This window comes from Corythoichthys intestinalis, chromosome 12, assembly GCF_030265065.1.
Source record: "Corythoichthys intestinalis isolate RoL2023-P3 chromosome 12, ASM3026506v1, whole genome shotgun sequence".
NCBI lineage: Eukaryota > Metazoa > Chordata > Actinopteri > Syngnathiformes > Syngnathidae > Corythoichthys > Corythoichthys intestinalis.
In genome coordinates, this window is record NC_080406.1 from 25,675,122 (window position 1) to 25,697,293 (window position 22,172).

The window sequence follows — 22,172 nt, forward strand, 5'->3', positions numbered from 1 at the left end:
CTTGAAGAACTCTTAAATCGTGGTACAAATGTACAGTCTTGACTCTGAAATACATTTGTATTTCCAAGACTCTCTTGTAATACAGGGTGTTCCAAAATGTTTGACCCTATTTTGTAGGCCAATAATTTTGACAATTTTTGTTGGAATGACCTCAAATTTTCACAGCTTGTGTAGAAACGTTTCAAGTGTTTGTGTCTCCCAAAAAGTAATTGCGTTAGTAACTCAGTTACCTGAATGTAAGAGTAATTAGTTACTTGGCAAAGTAACTGGTGATAATTTTCATGTTTTCAAACAAAAACAAAAAAACATAGGTCACATTATGTGAAGTTTAAAAGGTTTTTGGGACAATTGGCCCTAGCCCAATTCTTTACCCTAATTTACCCTTTAACCTGAATCAACCGCGAAAAGTTGTTAAAATTGCTCCCATTATCGTATTAGTTCCCTTATGTCTACTTTTGACATCTGGAAGTTTTAAAAAGGTTTCAATAATTTAAAGATAGATTCAAGTCAAGATTTTGCCAACTTAGGAGTATTTTATATAAAAAGTTACTTAGGTTCGCTAGGAAGGTTCTCTACAACAGAGCCTTCCTAAGAAGTTTACTGCTTAAAGATGGCGGCTGTTGACTAACGTATCTAGTTCCTATACTGTACATGTTGCTAACGCCACCGTGTCTTTTATTTCGCACCTAGTTTTATAATATATACATATATATAATGCTATATTTACCATGTCCACCATATCTACCATATTATGTGGGCGTAGTTTGTAGGCTATCGGCTACAGTCAGGTATTATTGGAGCCACCTAGCATCGCGTCACAACTTTTTTGCCTCCTCCCCACTCCTACTCTGCTCTGTCGTCTCGGTGAGTCCTTCTCCCTCAGACTTTTCTCGCGTCATTCAACCAATATAGTAACGCATAGTAACGCACGCCTTTCCCATCCTCAGTAACGGTAATAGTGTTGCCAAGATGAGAAAAGTAATTAATTACATTACTCACTACTGAAAAAAATGACGACATTAGTAACGCCATTATATTCTAATGCCGTTATTAACAACACTGGCCGTTTACTTCAAACGAAAAGGCATTTTGCGTGTTAGAGTATGCTTGGACTGAGCCACCGAAGACAGTGCAGCGTGCCTTCTTCACAAATTTTGCAAAGAAGGCACCAACTACAAAACAAATTAGGACTTGGCACCAAAAATTTAAAGAAAATTCAGCGGGTTTGGCACGAGCTCGAATACCAACTCGACATATCTGTCATAGAACCAACAAATATTTGTACTTTTCTTTGTAAATTTAACCAATAAAACTTATGACCTTCAACATAAAATGTATTTATTTTCATTAAGATCCATCAAGTAGTTTCCGAGATATGGGCATTTAGAATGGGGTCAACCATTTTGGTGTATATTTCAAAACATGAAGCTGTTGAAGGACAGCAGAATCCTGGAATGGTTTGTGGTTAACGTTAAAGGTTCCACTGTAGTTAAAGTGGCAAAGGATGTAAAATATTGTTTCATGGTGGAAAACACAAGACTTTGTCATGGGTTAGTGGCTATGAGGGGACACACTGTGATGTTGTTGTGGTTTCTGGCCGAGCTTGTGGCCTATTGTTATGTTGTAAGCATTCCTTTTTATCTCTCTTTAGCTGCATGACCATAACGTCTGAAGTTTTCTTCTAAAATGGCACCAAAAGGGGGGCCCAGTGGTGTTATGTCACACAAGGCTAAAATAGGTTGAAGGCCTTCGGACTCTTGCATAAATGTTAACACACTTGTAAGAGTGAGCAGACACTGCGGTACAATTACCAGTCAGTGGTGCACCGCTGACATTATCAGGAGGAAAGCTACATTACAAAAGGTTTCTCCGCTCGAAACAGCAGTAAAGTGACTTTACATTTGCCTTGTCACGGACCCTTCATCCTCCCCTATTTCCAATCAAAGCCCACTTCTACTGATGGAGGGATCCGAACAAGACTTTTATTTGTGCATTTGGAAAACAAAACCCGCCACCCACAACAGCGTCTGCGAGCCACTTTATGCAGATTAATTGGAAGTCTTTGTGCCGCGAATTCAGTTGAGTACAGTTTGACTAACATCTTAACCTACTTAGTGCAATTAGTGCTTCATTAGAGGGGCTAACTAAGTATTGCTTCTCTCCGTAATGATGTGCAAGAGTGTAGACATAAAAGTACATAATCAATGGTTTCCAATTACTCCATGAGTGCAACCACTATTTCAAATAAACTGGATAATAATATAATAATATAGAGCCATTACAGCGTCCAAGGTAGCAGAACCATTTAATTGCAGTGCAGTTCTTCTCAGCGCTGAGATTTTTTCACACTAATGAAGTGTCATACAAAGAGGCTGTATTGATTTTTTTCACCACACAGCCTCCACCACAAATATGTAATTATCCTTTTTATATCTGGCAGGGGATTAAAGTAATCTATAGCATCTAGCCTTTGCGCCTCCCTGACAGTGTGGAGCTTTTACCCTTTTCAAAAAATATGCAGCTTCTGATGAATGAACTTTCAACAAAACGCTGCTCTGTTCTTTATTGTTTTGTCTAAAAACCTGCACTCTGAAGACATCATGCAGCATGTACAGCTGCCCGAGCCTTCAGTACACAATCATGGCATTTCAAGCCCTGTCATCCATGAGCCGGCCTGTTAGAGCTAACCATCACGCGAGAGTACGCCAACCGCACGCTCACACAAAGGCTGGACAATCAAACAAATACACTCGCCGTTTCTTTGCAAAGCTCAATAGAATTCATCACAGCTGGTTAATAAGGTTAATTTAATCCAATAACGCGGGCGTGGAAATCACTACTTCCTCCGGAGCGCGGCACAAAAGCTCCCCGCTGTTCCCTGTCAAACATCCTCGGGCTTCACGTAATAACAAGGCAGTCCATTTAAACTTGAAGCCGGCTACGCCTCTCATCTCTCACTCGCTTGCCCTCCCTCTCTGTCTGCCCGCCTCGCCGTCTCCAGACCTGAGATGGACGAGCAACCTTAAGACTACCCCACGCTGGGCTGCCCTTCACGATAATAAAAAGCCATTACCTTGACCACTGACACAAGGCCAAGTGTGAGGGTCAGAGTGATATTTATTGATGAAACTCTGAGCTCCCAATCTGCTGCACTCAGTGCGCATCATACAGCTGTCAGCACAGACAGGGATCAGGCAGCATGATGGCCCTCGACATGGCCCATCTATAATTTATGAACTACACAGAAAACAACCAGGAGACAACAGAGAAGCCCTGGCTGCCCAGGGATTACCCCACAGCTCGGCTAAAGAGATCTGAGCGGGAAGCGTCCGAGGGCTGCTGCAGGCCAAGCTGATATGGGGCAGCAGGTAAGCACGGTGGCTGGCGTTCCATATTCACGAGGGTCTCGCTGGGAGCCTTCTCTCTGGAGGACACTAGTGTGAATAATAGAATAGACAGTGTTTACAGGAGGGATGTAAAGCGAGTGCGCTGGTGCATCACATGGCCTGGCGCACTTCAGCTGAGCCCGCTAAATGAGCGAACGGAGGACCGCCAGATGAAAAGTTTTATTTCACCCCGGTGACACCCAAATGTTATTAGCAATGACTATTGGCAATATAGTACTTATTGGAATTCAAAGAATTACATGTACACGTTCTGTATTCTTTTCAGTGTGAAGGCAGTGCTTTTTCCTCATCACTGTAATTTAGCAGGCTTAATCAATTACTATATAATATGTATCATTGGGCAAGGACCAAGACAGTGTGAAATTTTGTAATTTTCCATTATACATTGAACGAATTTCAAGCATAAAATTAGGTGTGTAAATATTCATATGTACATTTTAATGACCATGACTGACTTTGCTAGTTATCTGTATTCAAGTGGGTTGTATTCAAAGAAACACCAACAACAGTTTTTCTCAGTCGCTTTAGTACATTTCTCAGATCAGAAATAAAAGTCTCAAAACTACGTGCTCAATGTTCATAACATTGTGTCGCTTGTGCACATAAAAAGCTTTTTCTGGTTTCTTTGAACAAGTTGCAAATGCATTGGTACATCCAAGCATTTGAGTCTGTGCAATTTGATGTTTCCTACATTTATCTGTCGCTTATGTCAAATTGCTCAAAATCATCATGGGTCTCTATTGAATAGTCTCACCCCCACGATATTCAGGCTTTAGTTCATTGCATTAGGCAAGAAGCACTCAGGTGACTTGAAGTTCCGCTCTGAGACCCCCAAATTGGCCAAATTTCAAAACTGTCGTATATGCATGTGTGATACATCATTGGAAAGCTTAAAATCTCGATTTTCTGGGGGAAGAAAATTTTGAACACAAGGGCATTTTGGAAAAAAAAAAAAAAATTTTAAACAGCAAAACCCTAACTGGAGGTGAGCGCATAATTAATAAAGATCATGATTTTAACGAGATATTATTACGTAATTACTTCTTTTTTGATCTAAAAACTCCATGTAGCATGTATCACCGAGCGTCAAGACACAGCTGTGAATGACAACAGCCAGATCTTTTGGGGATTTTATGGGTAAAACATGGTAATATAACAAGGGTCCCGATGCAGAAATCGCAGACATCAAGGAGTGGTTAAGATTTTCTTTTTCATATATTTACCCTTTTAAACAATTTTTTTCATTTTTCTTTGTTTGGATCGATTAGTTATTCTCTAAAATATTGGGGAAAATGCAACAGTAACAAAAAAAAAACCAAAAAAAATACAATTAAGCAATAGTTATGAGGTAGATATCCGTCACTTATTTACAGACACAATTGTTTTCATTGTGACGTAATTTGTTTAAAAGTTTAAAATATGCGAGTGAATAATTTTGTAAAGTCGTTTTTTTTTTTAAACTAAATATTAGACATCAATTAATGATTTTAAGCTAAAAATGATAGACATTTCAAATAATAAATGAAATTATCTTTTTGTGGCTGGGTTGAAACAAAAGCAGTTGCGCGGTGTCTGTAAACGGGGTCTCAAGGGTAAAACGGACAAATTAAAAATAGTTTGGAGACTTAATACGCCATGAAACTGCTATGGCAGCGTATAGACATATTGTTCTATCAAACAACAGTTCTTTTGGCTTAAAATACAGCAGTTATGGCAGTGTTTTCCGCCATAAGTATTTACATGCAAAATGGCTGATGATGTCATAATATGTCAAGCATATTTCTTGACAATTTCATTACTATTTTCTAAATCTGTCCTGGTGTTGTATGGCTAGAGTAGAATACAGCCTTACAATACTTGACAATGGAAGGACAAAAGTTTGGTCGGGGTCAACAGCCATAGAAAAGAGGAAGAAGAAGAGAAGGTGTGTGGCGGAGGACTTGGGAGGTGAGGAAGAGGAGGAAGAGGACATATGTGCGTTCCTGATGAGATACGAGCAATACTGTAGACCATATTCTCAATCATGGCCTTACAATGGCTGAAGCTGGCAGTGCAGCGACATGGTCTGAGAACAAATGCTATAAACACTAAAAATATCAAGTAAATCTTGTCCATTTTAGTGCAATCAATTTACGTCCCAACGCATACTAAATAGTACACCTTGTAATTGACAATAATTGTCATCAAAACTTTTGCCATCTTTTGCATCAGATCATCTCTCCAGAGTACAGCTATATTGACAAGACTTAAGCAATTTGACTGTCTTGTTCGAACACGATGACACAACGACTATCATTCTAAAAGCACCGACATGTTCATTGACGCAGAAATTTAATTTTGAGAGATGGACTAAGGATTCTGAGCCAAGGACTAGATTTTGCAGGTAATCCATGGTGTTTTGCTACATGTACTAATTTTTTTGAGAAACGCACATATTGTTATGCAAATTGCGCGGATGATTCGAGACATGTACCAAAGCGGCTGCGAAAAACTGTAATATGAGTCCATTTGACAATGGTTGAAACGTGAAAATGCTTTGCACAAACTATTAGAACAACAATGTAACTAGTCTTCTAATTGAAGGTTAAAATTGTCAAATCATGAAAAACTGGTTAATGCAACAATAAATTCCCCTTAAATATATTTTGTTCAAACAACAAAATTATTTAAAGACAAGAAACAAAACATGCAACAAAGTCTAATTTTCCAGTGTCCATAGTTTTTTTAGTTAATCCTTGTAATTTCTTAAATATACAAACACATTGACTCAGATCCTTTTCTTAAAATGAGTTACTGACTGAATAAATGAGGGAATTCTGATTACGGTAACATAAGACCAACTAAGTACTTGCTGTTAGTATTTTTTGACGTGGTACTTTGTGTGCAAGGATAAAAAATCACTGCTGTAGCTCTCTTGTTACCTGATTTATAAAAAGTTTAGTACATACTTTCAAGTGCAGTTGAACACCCTGTTTTGAAAATAACATCCCTCCAACAATATGAAATGCGTTTTCCCTTTGACTTTAAAAACTGTGAATATGAACCCCATAAAAAATAAAAAAATGGAATTCTTTCCAGTGGTTTATGCTTGCTTTGTTATATGTTTTCTCTTTTTATTCTGAACCCCATTTGACAGTTCTTTGTGGAAACCTTTAATTGCAAATTCACCTCTGGTCCATTTTTTTTAACACAAGGGTATTCTGTCTCCATTCTTAAATTCCCACTCAGATCAAATGCAATCCTTCATCAGCCAATTTCCCTGACACTTTACTTTTGCCAACCAAATTCATCTTTACACGCTCCAGACAGACACGCATTGTTTCTGATCAATAAATAACCATATAATTGAATACTGCTGCATCTCAAATGAAGCCCTCATTTAGCAAGCTTCAGTAAACAGGCTCCATTCTTCGCCTATCTAACGCTGACATTTCAGAATTCAAACACATTCAGGGCACTTGGTGCACTGAGCCCCTGTAGCCCACTTAGGCTGGGTTTGCAATATGGAACTATACTGCCATCCAATCAATTATTCTGGGCATCTCTAAAGTCATCACACATTTATTTTGATCTGGCATCATAATTCATAGCGTGGCGCACAATGCATTTTCACAAAATGCATGGTAATGCCTTGGTGCAGAGTAAAGTTAGGATTCATTTATACTGGAGTGACAGCATAATGCAGAGACGTCAAAATCCATTTAACTGTTCAATGTCTTGGGATTTATTTTTAGATCCAATTGAGATTTAACTGATGGTGAAAAATATACAGTCAGGTGTGTTTACCTCACCTTTAAGGAATGTGTTATGCTTCCAATTAATCTGTTTTTCCTGTCACTAAAGGCGGTGTTTATGTCAAAACTGTCACGGTGCTCTGGGCAATGTTTTACTGAGAATGGCATTTAATTTTGTGGCGTACTTTGATAACTAGAGTCATTTAAAATGGTTGCATTTTATTTAGAGACACTTAAGATAAATGTGCACTTAGTGTCTGTTGCCTCGATCACAGGCAGAGCTAAACGATTATCCACACTTTCAATTCCATGATGTGTTCCTGAGAGGATGTGTGCACATAAAAAAGGAGATGAAGTCCAAGTGGATTTGATATCTTCCTTTTTGTTATGTTATTTGATAAATCATATGTTTTGGTCACCATAGGCAATGTTGCAACCAGTATTTCTGTACTGTATTGTGGTGAGCCACAATTTTAGATTGGAAATTTACATACCTCAACAGGGGGCTGGCCTGGAATGCTGAGCAAAGGCCTATGTCTGAAGTAGACCACCCAACACTGTTATTCACAAAACGTAATTACTTAGTATTTCAGTGTACATGTTACAGTGATATAATTTTTAACTTGACTGTTTTTTAAGAAAGTAAGTTTCTTGAGAGTTAAAGCTTTTTTGGCAATTTATTTATTTTCCAACATGGCCTCTTAATGGGATCCGCGGATAGAAAGACATGTAGTTCTTAAAAGATAAACGTTAGTACGCGTTATAATAATTTGATAATAAAACCCCTCTTAATGTTTTCGTTTTATTAAAATTTGTAAAATTTTAAACTAAAAAATTAACGAGTAGGTCGCCATTGTTGTTGACGTCGCAGGGCGGTGACGACACATGGACACGCTGACGGGCTTTCAGAGTGTCACTTTTTAACGGTTCTGCCCTTCCAATTTGAACCCGAGCGGAATATTAATGAGAAGGACAGTCCTGTCGATATTTCACAAAATGAGCAGCAAAAGCTAAATGAACACGAAAGACGGGATGAGAGGAGTAGCATACATGTGTCAAGTTCGGGTTGCGTACAAGGGTTTATTCAACACACAAAAAACACACGATCGCTAAAAGGGAGACAATGAAAAAAAAACAGAGGGAAAACCGCAGTGAGAAGCCGTAAAAGCAAGGCGAAAAAAATAATGAACTCAAATACCTGCACATGGTAGAGGATTCCAAAAACCAGTGCGGCAGGCAAATGAAAAAACCCAGGCAAAGTCGCTTATTCACCGGGAAGCAAGCTGAGACAACTGAGAACACAGGCAGGATGATCATCGACGTGAAGAGCGCTTTTACGCGACAAAAATAAGGTAAGCCCTCATCAGACGTCTCGGTAGAGGCAAACTATCAACGTTTTCGTACCATGCAAAAAATAATCAAGCTGCTGTGTTTCACTGTATACTCTAATGATATGTAAAGCACAAGACAGATCCGGATGCTAACTATCTCCATAATAATATTGGAATAAGTTGGATCATTCAAGAGTGTACCATGTGAATCTGCAAACATTTTTTGACATCACACACTCTCCTGCTTCGTCACTCGAGCAGGAGAGTGCTAGCTGTCACTAGCAAACTTGACACATGTATGCTACTCCTCTCATCCCGTCTTTCGTGTTCATTTAGCTTTTGCTGCTCATTTTGTGAAATATCGACGGGGCTGCCCTTCTCATTTATTTTCCGCTCGGGTTCAAATTAGAAGGGCAGAACCGATGACTTGTTTATGTAGTTAAAGAGTGACACTGTGGAAGTCTGGCAGCGTGTCCTTGTGACGTCACCGCCCTGCGACGTCAACAACAATGGCGACCTACTAGCTAGAATAATTTTATTTAATTTATTTTTTTGAACAAAAACATTAAGAGGGGTTTAAATATCAAATTAGTATAACTTGTACTGAAATTTATCTTTTAAGAACTACATGTCCTTCTATCCTTGGATCCCTTTAAATGCTTAATACAGTAGTTCTCAAAGTGTTGTCAAATACCACCACTGATACGTATGCTGGCTTCTTTTGGTACATGACCACTGACTGAATAAATATTCCAGTTCCAACAACCTTTTAGTTTTTTCAACTCCACTGCAGTGCATTTTTCAAGTACAGCTCTGTTGTACGATTACCACTTAATTTTTTAGTGCTATTTATTTTCATTTTTTCAGGAACTATTTATGTGTAACACAATTTAAATCAATCACTAAGTACGTCAACTTTTTTCCTGAAATTTAAACGCGGCGTTATTGCACAAACCATGGCTTATAAAAAACATATGGCAAAACACAGACAAGGCTGAAAAAGCAGATTCCGCTCTTGCACCCCTCTTTAAAATAAACTGCTGTATTTTAAGCCAAAAGAACTGTTGTGTTTGATAGAACAATAACACTGTAAAAACTGTGATCAGGGTTTGGTAATATTTGCTAAATAAATAAGAGTAGACTATACATAACAAAAAGACTTTGTGCAGTTTAGAATCAAACTGAGCTGAATTCACCAAATTTTAATAATTTTTTAAACTGCATTTTAATTAGTTTTGTATATAAAATCATCTTAATCAGGAAAGTCAAAACTGCAGAAAATTGATCAATTTTACTCATTGGAACTTGGAAGGTCTTATTTTCCCGCCCAAGGCATTTTTCATCATACGACAACAAGTCTGCCACACATTTTACAGACTACCGTTTGCTTAAAGGTAAGACCTGTTTAATTGTTCTTAGTTAACAACTCAAATGTCTGTATCAGTTAAACATTGCTTTGTGTTACTGCAAATTACTAAACATGGCAACTTTACTGCACTTTCAGTCAAAATTAAGTTCTAGTGTTAGTGATTGAAGTCAGTCTGCGTTGTCTTTGATTCGACTAAAAGCATTGCAATGATTGAAAAAGTAGTCTTAATATCTCAATTTAAAGTGAGTTTCCTGAGTATAGCATACGGTTATATAATGGATGTCAAGTACAAGCTAATCTTTTTTAATTAATTTTGTGTCCTGGCCAAAGCCCAAGCGCCCCGTTAAGTCTTAAGTAATCTAAAGTTACTGCATTTAGTTTTTACAATAAAATTGTACTCATAACTTTTTTTACTCAAGTAGCGTGTTAAAAGCAGAATTCTTGTTTATGTGTTTTGAGCACAACGGCTGGTGTTTTGCGACATATATTTACTGCTGTAATTCTGTTCAGCCCGTGATCATGTGATTGAATTGTTTTGATTTGTAGTGAACTGTTTGGATCATTTACAATTTATGTGGTGTGAAAATATTGTAGCGATTCTTATATCTTCCGCCGAATTGCATTATGGGAGTTGGGGCAACCATGACTGTAAGTGGTGGTTGCCAATGTTATTACATTTGTCTTGTGCTCTACATAAAGTGCTGTCTCATGGTGATGTCATTTGTGGTAGTGTGGCCTGTTACAAGGCTTTACATCTTGACACATCTTGCAAAAATGAATGATTGTCTACTGCTGTTTGATGCACTGAAATCTGTTGATGTTTCGTGATGCAGCAGTTTACTTAATATTGGTCAGGATATTGGGTGAACTAGACCCAGAAAAAATATGGCAACAAAGTAACACTCAATATTATTGAGTAGATTAAAATCATGTCATACAAATTATAATTTAAAATAAAAAAAAATTTAGGTACAGAAAAATAACAACAGTGTAAATGTGTTGAATTAATTAACAATGTGCTAGAATATGAGTTGATATAACTTATTTTTAATTAATCCAAATCAATTTTATGCATATATTTCGTAAATGTAAATCAATTTCAGCCATGTAATTAGCAAAGGTAACTCAATTTCACCTAGATTATCAGTAAATATAAATCAGTTTCCCCCAGATATTTAGTAAATGTAAATCAGCTTTCCTTGTGAAATTGAGTAGGATATACTTTTTTTGGGGGGGGGGTGATATAACTCATCATTTGTTGTCTATTACTACATCCAACACATTTCAACTGTTGCTTTTGTTAACATATAATTTTTTTTTTTGGTTTAAATTAAGTTAATGTATTCAATACATTTTAATCAAAATTGTAGCGCTTAAAATCTATTCAATTATATAAAGTGTCAATTTGTTGCCACAATTTTTTAAAGTAACCACTGGTCATTTTTTTTGAGTGTATATGCTGCCATGTAGCAGTTTCATGGCATATTAAGCCCCAGGTCTATTATTAATTTGCCCGTTTTACCCTGGAGGCCCCCGTTTGTAGAGACCGCACAACCGCTTTTGTTTCAACCCAGCCATTAAAGCAAGATAAGTAATTATATTCATTATTCACTTGCATATTTTAAACTTTTAAACAAATTATGTCACAATGAAAAAAAAATAGTATCTAAATTGGTCACGAATCATAACTATCATAACTCTCGCTTTACTGTATTTTTGTTGTTGTTGTTGTTGTTATCGTCGCATTTTCCCCAATATTTTAGATGATAAATAATCGGTCCAAACAAAGAAAAATTGGAAGAAAAAATGTTTGAAAGGGTAAATATTTGAAAAAGAAAACCTCGACCACTCCTTGATGTCTGGGACTTCTGCATTGCGACCCTTGCTATATTACCGTGTTTCGCCCATAAAATCCCCCAAAAGTCTGGCTGTGGCCATTCACAGCTGTGTCTTGACACTCGGTGAGACATGCTACACAGTTTTTGGATTGAAACAAGGTAACAAGGTAAGTACGCGATAATATCTCATTGAAATCATGGTGTATTTAATTATGCTCTCTCATGCTCTCACCTCGAGTTAGGGTTTAGGATTTTAAATTTTAAAAAAAATTTAAAAATGCCATCCTGTTCAAAATATTTCTTTACCCAGAAAATTTAGATTTTAAGCTTTCCAATGATGTATCACACACGCATATAGGACAATACTGAAATTTGGCCAAATTGGGGGTCTCAGAGCGGAACTTCAAGTCACCTGATTGATTTCTTTTTTATAAAATAATAAAATAAAATATTTTTTAAAATTGCAATCTATTTTTTAATAAAACTGGCTTACTACACTAACATATTTCAGTTTTAGTCTTGATGCGACCCTCGTGAGGAATAAGCGGCATGGAAGATGAATGAATGAATGAATGGTTCTACTCAGAATTCCAAATAGAAGCGAAACCTCTGTAAAATGTTTGAGAACAACATCGACACCAGAAATGGGGGGGGGGGGGGGGGGGGTAGAATATTTTACTACACTCATTGTCATAAGTTTGATATTTTTCACTGATTAGTTGAATGGCAAAGAGTCTCAAAACTTTGACAAAAGGTGTAAATTCCCACAACCGGGGGTTGACTGCTTTTGCATTGGCATTCTTTAAGTATTAACGTGATTTCAGACTGACACATAATACGACTGTGCCAGCAGGAATGCGCATGGACAATAATGTGGTTTATACTGTATGAAGGCAAAGCCAGAGGTGTACTGAGTGGTGCTACCTGCCATTGTCTGAGCTAGGAAAGGGCAGGCAGGAGGGATTCTCCCCCCCTTTCTTCTACAAGGATTTTTTTGTGTGCAGTTATGGTCCATCATTATTAAATGTCTCTCACTGGATGGGAGAAGCGCTTTATCAAAAACAGCCATTCATCAGGCGCCGAGCAAGACAGCTCACATCTGACCTCTGCGGCAATAATGCCGCATCAAGTAGGCCAACTACCTAGTTTAGTGGCAGAGCAGGGAGCAGGGGCCGGCTCCAAGATTAAGTGCGCTGTTTCAGGTTTTCATTCCCTGGGGCTCCGCTGGCTGATGTTGTATTGATTGCAAAAGTTTACCAGTAAGTATCACAAACAACAATAGCCAGGTCAACGATCGGTGATGCCTGAACCACTATTCCCTCCGGTGAGGGTGGGGGGCTCCATGTTCAGGGCTAAAACGCTGCCATCATCATAGCTGTGTGTATGATGCGCCAAGGGCTCTACTGAGCTGGGCCAAGAGAAGTGCGCTACTGACATTTAGGAAAGCGATATGTCAGTGTGAAATGAGCAGGCGTGAGATAATTACTAGCCTTTGCATTATAAAAGACTCCATCGACAACCTGTCCGCAGGGCTAGATACTCCTTCATGCGCTCCTCTCATCAGATTTAATGGTTTACTAATTCTTTCAACATAAAAGCATTCTATTTCTTTGCAGTTTTACAGAAAAAAGCAGCAAGGATTGTACAACCATGGTCAAAGGTTTTAAGACCATTTCTCATTCAGCTGAATTCTGAAAGTCTCAAAGCTTACGACCACAGGTATAGAAGTCAAATGATCACCTGGCTGCACATGACTGAAGCACACTATGACAAAAAAAATGTCACTATCATACATTTCCCATTTGAACCACCAAAACATGGTGTGATTCTCAATGTAGGAGAGCAGCCATTGTGTCACAAACTTGATGTCAGCCATGCTACTCGCGTACAGCACATAATTACTGATAAACTAGAAAGAGGTCAAAAGTAGCTAAGAAAATAGGAACACACTCTTCATAGTTTCTGTACAAGTGTCATATATTTCAATATATCGCAACCCCCCCAAAAAGTCTCAATGTAATTTTTTTTCCAATATAGTTCAGCCCTACACATTGACGTCCCACACTGGACGCCACGTAATCCGGAAGTAACGCAGCGACGATTCAACAGGTCCGAGTGAAAATGGAGGATTAATATTTGCAAAAAGTTTGTGCTAACTGAAGAGTATGGCGTTGGAGGTTTCTTTAGCAACGGCCTACTATTCACCCTAGACCAGGGGTCACCAACCTTTTATGCACCATAGATCGGTGTGATTTGGGTCTTTTTTTACATGGACCAGCAATGTGCGGTAGAAAAATACAGCAAATATAAAATAACACGACGGGGCTAAAAACAAATTTTAAGTGCAGGGAAAATATAACTCACCCGCTGAATCAGTGGAAGGCCTGAGCTTGTTTCGTTGAGACGAGATGGTCCCATCTAGGTGTGATGGGTGACTGTGAAACACGTAGTGTGTTGCTTATGTCCAGTCTGCTCTGTATCTTTGTCTTGGTTTCCCTCACTGCAGAGAAGCCCGCTTCACAAAGATACGATATTGGAAATTGTAGCAAGGTTTTAAGTGCTCTCGTAGCGATGTCAGGATATTCCGGAATGACTTTAATCCAGAACCTCGGTAGAGTTGTCAAATGTACGTTTAAGGTCGCCGTCATTTGCGATCTCTACAAGCTGATCCTCCTGTTGCACAGACATCCTCGAATCACTCGGTTTATTCACAAACGGGTCATGAATCCAATCCTTTGCAATTCGTGGGCCACATACTGTATTATGCAGAGAGGACTTGGCGCCTGACAGTCACCTGTTGCGACAAACCCATATTTTAGGTAGGATTCTTGGTATTGTGTTAAAAGATTTTGTTTTCCTCAAGGTTGTAGGCTCATCTTCTGGCTCGTCAGGTGCCCTTTTCCCCACAAAAAATCTGTCCAAAGACATTTGTTTTTCAGTCATTTTCGCTAGTTTGGGGGCTAATTATTTCCGGGAACAAATGTGATGCGCCCGGCCTACGTCATACGTTATTATTGAGGACAAGCGCACATAGATATAAACAACAAGATGTACTGCTAGAAGTCCAATGGATTTCTACAAGTATGACAACATTCTATCCAGTTGTAGTATTATATCGAGAGTAGTTTAGGATATCAGTGTGTTAAGGGGCACGGGTAGAAGTTATTTCGGCCAGAATACAGTCGTTAAGAAATTATTTATTATTTCTGTGCGGCCCGGTAACATACTGTATGCGCCACGGACCGGGCGTTTGAGTACCCCTGCCCTAGACCACCGCGATGTACAACAGGCTGAACCGGCATATAACAGACAACAGGTACGATGTGAGTGTGTGCATGTGAGTGTCATATTTTAACTGACGGTGCTGCATTTTCCACGGGTTCTACTAAAATTTTATTGGCTAAAATAGTACTGACGTTAAGAAATGTGTGTCAACGGCTATTTTGCCTACATCTGGGAAGTCCTGGCTATTATGTCTGCTTTTCTCCACAATTGTACACAAGAAAAATGGAATTCTGTGTCTTTCTACTTCATTCAACAGGATAATTCCATTCAGATGCCCTTGATCGAGGTCTTGTTTTGTGATTTAAATACACAGACGGGTAAAAGGACAATGACAAACAGGTGGGTTACATAAGAGGCAGAGAGGAAGCTGATTGGTCAGATACACAAGGAGTAGGCAGACAACAGGTGACAAGAATTGGATAATGAACAGCAAGATACAAAGGAAACAAGACACACAGAGGAACGAATCAAAATGATAACAAACCAAAAAGACCAAAACAGTTCACCCTTAATTTAAATTTGCAACAAAACCATCGCAGAAACTCGCACGCCGCATGAGGTCACTCAGTGCACTACAAAAGATGATTTTTGTGGGTACTAAATATGATCCATTTAAGTTGTATAAATAATACTAAATGTATTTAGGTGAGCAAGTGAACTGTATTAAATTGGTTAAAATTAACTCTTTTTACCTAATTTTAATCAGCTAAAACTTCAACTTGAACAACATAGTAATATCTACCCAAAAATATTAGGTGTGTGCTCAAGGTTGCGCATGCCCCAACGCGTCTTCTTTGAAACTGAAAGGAGGACCATTTCATTTGGCGGGACACTCCAACTCTTATGGCATCATATAGTAACAGGTATAATTTGAACTTAGTGTTTCTTTTAATATTGACAATGGGAAAACATTAAAAAGCCTGCTATGTTGCGTGTTAAATTAAGAAGCCCGTACAGTAAAAATACTTTTATATCCCTGGCTTTCAACAGCAATTCCTGATAGCTAGCTAAAAATGTTCTTTAGAGCATAGCAACATGAGTTGCTGGTAATAATGTGGCTTAATTTGAAAATTTGAACCATTAACCTTATTTTTAATTAACTTTTCAGTTACAGTGTACAGTATTGTCAAATGTTTCGCCCTTCAGTATAATTGAGTGGCACCCCGCTCCCCCAATGGTGTTCTGTGGGACACACAAAAATGATGCACAACAGTTTGACCGTGTTGCATATGATGGAAAGCAGAAAGCTGGGAGAAGGGAGAAACTTTTAAAGAGGTATTTATTGACTAATTCACGCAAAACGACTGGAGATGCCCCATCCACTATTGCAGAGGTGTACTGCCCACAGCACACAGCTAGCAGCAGCTAACGGGACTGTTTACATTGATTGACGCTACTAATGGTGACAACCACTTTAGGCCTCCACGACTCGGATTAGTCAATATGTATTAAACATCAACCCATCAGCAAGCTATCCAATAGCCTGATAATTATCCTGATTATTTGATTCAGGTGTGTTAGATGAGAGAGACATGGAAAACAGACTGGATAGGTGCCCTCAAGGACTGGAGTTGGTGACCACTGCTCTCAGAAGTCTTTTCTGCTCTAAATGTATTTTATTTACATTTATTTCTTTAAATTTGCACACTAATTTTATTAAATTATTTTGCACTGTAGTTTAACATGATATGATGTAGCACTCCTCAAACTGAAATATGCTTTATGCACTCGTGTTGTTCACTCATCAGTTATTACTGTACTTGAACTCATACAATGAGGAAAAAGTGCATGCAATTTGCAGTATATTGGGCAGACAATTTGTTAAATGTTAAATGAAGAAGTGTCAATAAAAACAGTTGACAATCAAATGTTTCTCTTTGTGTCCAGTGACTTTAGGGCAGGGTTCACTAAATCCGGACCTCGGTGACACTTTTCCTGTCGTGTTTTCCACGTTCTCCCTCCTCCAACATACCTGAATCAAAATAATCAGGATCATTATCAGGCTTCTGGAGAGGTTGCTGATGACATAATCATTTGATTCAGGTGTGTTAGGGGAGAGAGACATGGAAAACATGAAAGGAAAAGTGGCACCGAGGTCCGGATTTAGTGAACCCTGCTTTAGGGTATAACAAACCTTATCTATAAAAATAATAATTAAGTTAATACGAAAATTGATATTTAAAAAAAAAAAAACATTCAGTAAAATATACAGTATAATACAAATACACAACAATCAAGAGTAAATATTACTTAATAGGTATTAAGTGATATAATCTGTTTCAAAAGGTTAAGTAAACCTTACCCAAATTATTTGAGTACTGTGTATTATCGTTGACACATTTAGGCAATATTTACTCTGTAAAATATTTACTCTGGTTAAACTTTACACTATCATACCGAGTGCAACTTGTTACCTAAATTTTATTGAGTAAATTCTATAGGTTGTTTTTTATAATGTGTGCAACAGGCATCGTAAAAGGAACCAGAACAGAACAGAAAATATTTTCAGGGGGACGCAACACCATTACTAGCATACATACATGAAAGGTGTGAGTAGAGCATGATTCACCCTGAGGCCATCCGCAGCAGGCTGAATGATGGCGCATCCTTGGCCCTGCACGGAGGACAGCACACAATCCTCCATCACAATGCTACCGGACCATTACCCGGGGAGGGCAATAGCTAGCAGTGCCAAAGCCCGCCTCCTCCACTGCCCCTGAAGCTAATCATGTGATTTGATGCAATGACAGAGTAATGACACAGATTGGTGGCGTGTTCAACTTCTCCCTGCTGGAGGCTACAGTAAAGGCGGTAAACACTGGAGACCACGAGGCCCAGAGATCCAACATTAGCAAAGAGGTTAAGGTGGATACCCAAGTACTCTCACAAGTGAAATCAGGATGAATGGTCCTGCCGAGGGGTTCTTTTATGTCCTTGAGTAACTATATCTCACTTAATGAGGGACATTAGCCGCCATAAAACTACTCAGAAGTACAAGCCGTTAATTAATGCATCCGCATTACCACGGAATGAGAAAAACTGAGTTGTTGGACCCATTGGACCAAATATTAAAGGGGCAGTCTGTGGGGCCATAACATCCTGTCTACTCATAGCAACTGATAGTAAAACTCCACAGCTGGGAAGGTGAACTTTTGTCACATTGCGGAATAAGAGATACTTAATGTGATGTGTAAGTACAGTACTGGTAATTATATGTTATGATGCAAATTTAATTTTCTGTAGGCCATTGTGCAACTGGTCAAATATGATACCTCTAGGTAATAATGTCCAATTATTATTCCCATATACTCCTAAATTGACTGTTAAAACAAAACGAACCTCTGGAAACATGTTTCATAGCATCTTGTTATCAACCACTACCTCCATTGGTGAGTAGAAATAATAATTTTGCCATTATTCAATTGCTGGATCCAATAAAACAAAAAATACTGTTTTTGTGTGATGTTTTATATAGGAAATATGGCATTCTACATGACCATACTTCATTAAAATATGGTTAGTAACTTAAATAGACTGTTGTAAATCATGATTTCATGTTTTAATAAAATGGCAGTATGAATCATACAGACATACTTGATTAATTTTACATTTAACTTTGACTGGTAGCTGCAATGAACAGCTTGATGCAAGCAACTGGGCTCTTTTGTCAAAATATTGCTTACTATCTGACTAACTGCTGTTTCCTTACACCAGGGGTCCCCAAACTTTTTCCTGTAAGGGCCACATAACTTTTCCCTTCTCTGATGAGGGGCGGGGGTCAGTTTGTAACAGAAAAAGTGTGACGATTGCAGGAGTGTCTAAATGTAAAAAAGAATTTTTTTGCAGAAAGCCACAATCAAATAACCCTTTCTGGATTCTTCACGAAACAAAAGTAAATAAAATAAAAATAATAATATAATATAATATAAATAATAACAATAATAATAAAAAATAATAATAATAATAATAACACTATTAATTAAATAGATAATAACCAAATAACCCTCTCTGAGTTCTTCACAGAAAAAGGCCAGGAAATAAATAACACTATTGAGAAAAAAAACAAAATTCAAAATGCTCTCTGGTATTGTTCAGGGGGCCGGACCAAATGTGGAGGCGGGTCGTATTCGGCCCGCGGGCCGTAGTTTGGGGACCCCTGCCTCACACCATAACTAGTTCTTGGATTCACATTTTTGCTAAAGAAAATAAACTGACCCTAAATTTCCTAAGTAAGGTTACTGTTGAGATGAGGTACTTTACTTTGGCTTCAAACCTTACCTTCCCTACTTACTTTGCTTTGCATTTAAACCTATGCATTCTTGTCAAAATTGGTTGACAGTCTAATATGACATTGAGAAAGACTAAATGAAGATTTTCTGAAATATTAAAAACACACATAATGTGAAAACAACTCTGTGTTGCGACAGCAGACAATGTGCTGACACTCAATGTAAGCTTTCAGAAAGAAAAGTGGAGCCGCAAAGTCAGGTGATAATTCTCTGTAGTTTTGTCCACTTGATCTGACTGCGGTCTCCACAAGCTGTTGTCATACAACCAAGACAAGTGGGCTTATGTTCTCATATTAGCGACATCTTGTTTGCACTGAAAGCCTCAGGAATTTGAGCTTAGCTTCGCTATTACAATCCATTAAATTTGGTGTTTAAATTTTCACCAGAACTGATTTTGCTGGAAGAGCTTTTGCAGAATCATCATCATCACTTAGAGAGGGGGTGATGAGTCATAACAGTATACTTGATATGTAACAGAGCCTGCCACAATATTTAAAAAAAAAAAAAAAAAAAATATTAGCAGTAGCACAAACTAAAGTGCTACCTCTATATATGAATTTAATTAGCTCCAGGACCTGGTTTGTAAGTCAAAATGGTCGCATGTCAAGCGATTTAGATCTAGATTAATTCGTTCCACGGCCGAAAAACCTACGCTAAATCCTTCATAAATACTGCAGGTACAATTACTCATAGCAATTACACATAGCCAAACAAATAAATTATAAATACTAATCGGAATAATAATAATATGATACAGGTAATAATTATAATAATAAATTAATGTAACAAATCAGGTTCTAATGTAGCAGTTGTATTGAACATTCTGTTCCTGAACGCACCATGTGACTAATGAGAGTGAGGGTGGGAAATTTTGACTTTCTCTTTTCATATTCTCTTGTTGCTGGCAGGGGTGGGGGGGACCTGTGACCTGCATTGTCCAGCCAGTTCACTCACATGCACACCACGCTCATTTTTTTCCATCATTTCTTAATTTCAATGGTAAGCGTCACCTTTTTTCACCACCTGCACTAACCTTCTTAGGACCCATGTTCGTTTCTCTCACAAGAAAATCCTCTGTGCATCAGTCTTGCGGGAAAACAATGAAATTGCGACTAGAGCTACTAGAACTAGTCGACGTTGTCGACGTCATCGATGATGTAAATGCATCGACGGGCAAAACATACTGTCGACGGGTAATGACGGGTTAAAAAGAAATTACATGTGGATAAAATTAAGAATAGCGGGCGCTCGCGATGCAAGCAGTTGTTACTGGCACCCCCAAGGGGGCCGCTGTTATTTCAATGTGACCAGCATTGTCAGATTGAGCCAAGAGGAAGAAAGTCGGCGAGCGAGAGAGAGGGAGCGAGATCGGTGAGTTGGGAAAGTGCGCGGGTAGTGCGGAGTTCAGTGGCTGCATCCCCCACGTTTTTGTTTTGGTCAATAAAAGTATCCATAAAGAGCCATCCGACGCCTCTCAGTGTTTTTATGCACGCTGCCGCCTTCTTGAGGAGGAAATCGTACGAACCAACGACAACGAGCTAAGTGAATCGCCGGTTCACTCCTCACTACGGTGAGGAGTTGGAAAAACCACCAATTACCAAAAAGGGCAGAATTGGTGACACGTGAAAGTGGCATAAAGCCAAAGAAGCGGACCACAATAGCCACAGCCTGGAATTATTTCAAGGAAAATATGGAGGGTGCCACTGTGTGTACTCTTTACTAAGCTGAGCTCGCATACCACGGTAGCACGCGGCTATGAACGAACACTTGAAGTGCCATCACCCAAGTATAATTTTTGAAGACAACAAGAAACAACAAGCTAGCGGATTGTAAGTCCATACAACTTTCTAACGATTTTTTTTAAATGGTAGTTACCTTTATGTGCGTCGTATCAACGTGCATTTTTATTTAGTAAAATAATTAATATATATATATTTCTTTTATTTATTATTAAATTTATTAGGATCATGGAAGCTCCCACTTGGGGATAATATATACATATATCCTGTGTATACATAATATAATAAAAATATATATGGAAACATCACTGGCCTGCTTACTGTAATCCAGGACTGCACTAATGTTAGTTACTTTATATTATAAAGTATCATTGTGTATATACATATAGTAGTATACTATAAAATTAATACTGTATATTTAATTTTTGTTACTGTGAGTATGTGTGCCTCTCATTCAAAATAGTTGTGGTAATATTTCAGTGTGCCCTCTACTTTATTTTCAGGTTAAAACAAACAAAAGTTGAACAGTTTTTCCCCTCCCCCCAAAATGCGGAATGCACACCAAAAAAAAAAAGCATCTGAACTCACACAAAGTATTCTGAAAATGGTTGTCCGGGACATTGCAATTCATTTTAACATTTAGAACAATATAGACAATGACATACCACAAAAAGAGTAAGAATTGTTTTGACTCCTGTTAAAGAGGTGAAGTCTCAGTGTTTCCGTTTACATATTTTTTGCACTAGTTAATGCCAGCAGCATTTGACCTCATTGTTTGTGATTTATTATTGATATTTATGTTATTTATTTATACATTAATACAGAATTTAAGTGTTCCAAAAAATTTTTGGTGAATTAATAAGCTTCAACAAAAATTTCATTATTAAAGTAGTAAAAAAATATATATGTACATGTATATATTAGATTAGTCGACTAATCGTAAAAATAGTCGGCTGACTAATCGGGAGGAAATTACTCGTTTGGGACAGCCCTAATTGTGACGCGTCATATATCGTCATATTTCGAGCATGTCATCATATATCATGACAAATGACGAATCGAATTTGACATCGGATGTCGAAAAGATCGTATGTCGATGCGATTGTATGTCAAGGTACCAACACACTCGAAGTTCAAGTTTAGTACGCACAGATTGCTATTGTGTAGTTAACGAGCAGTA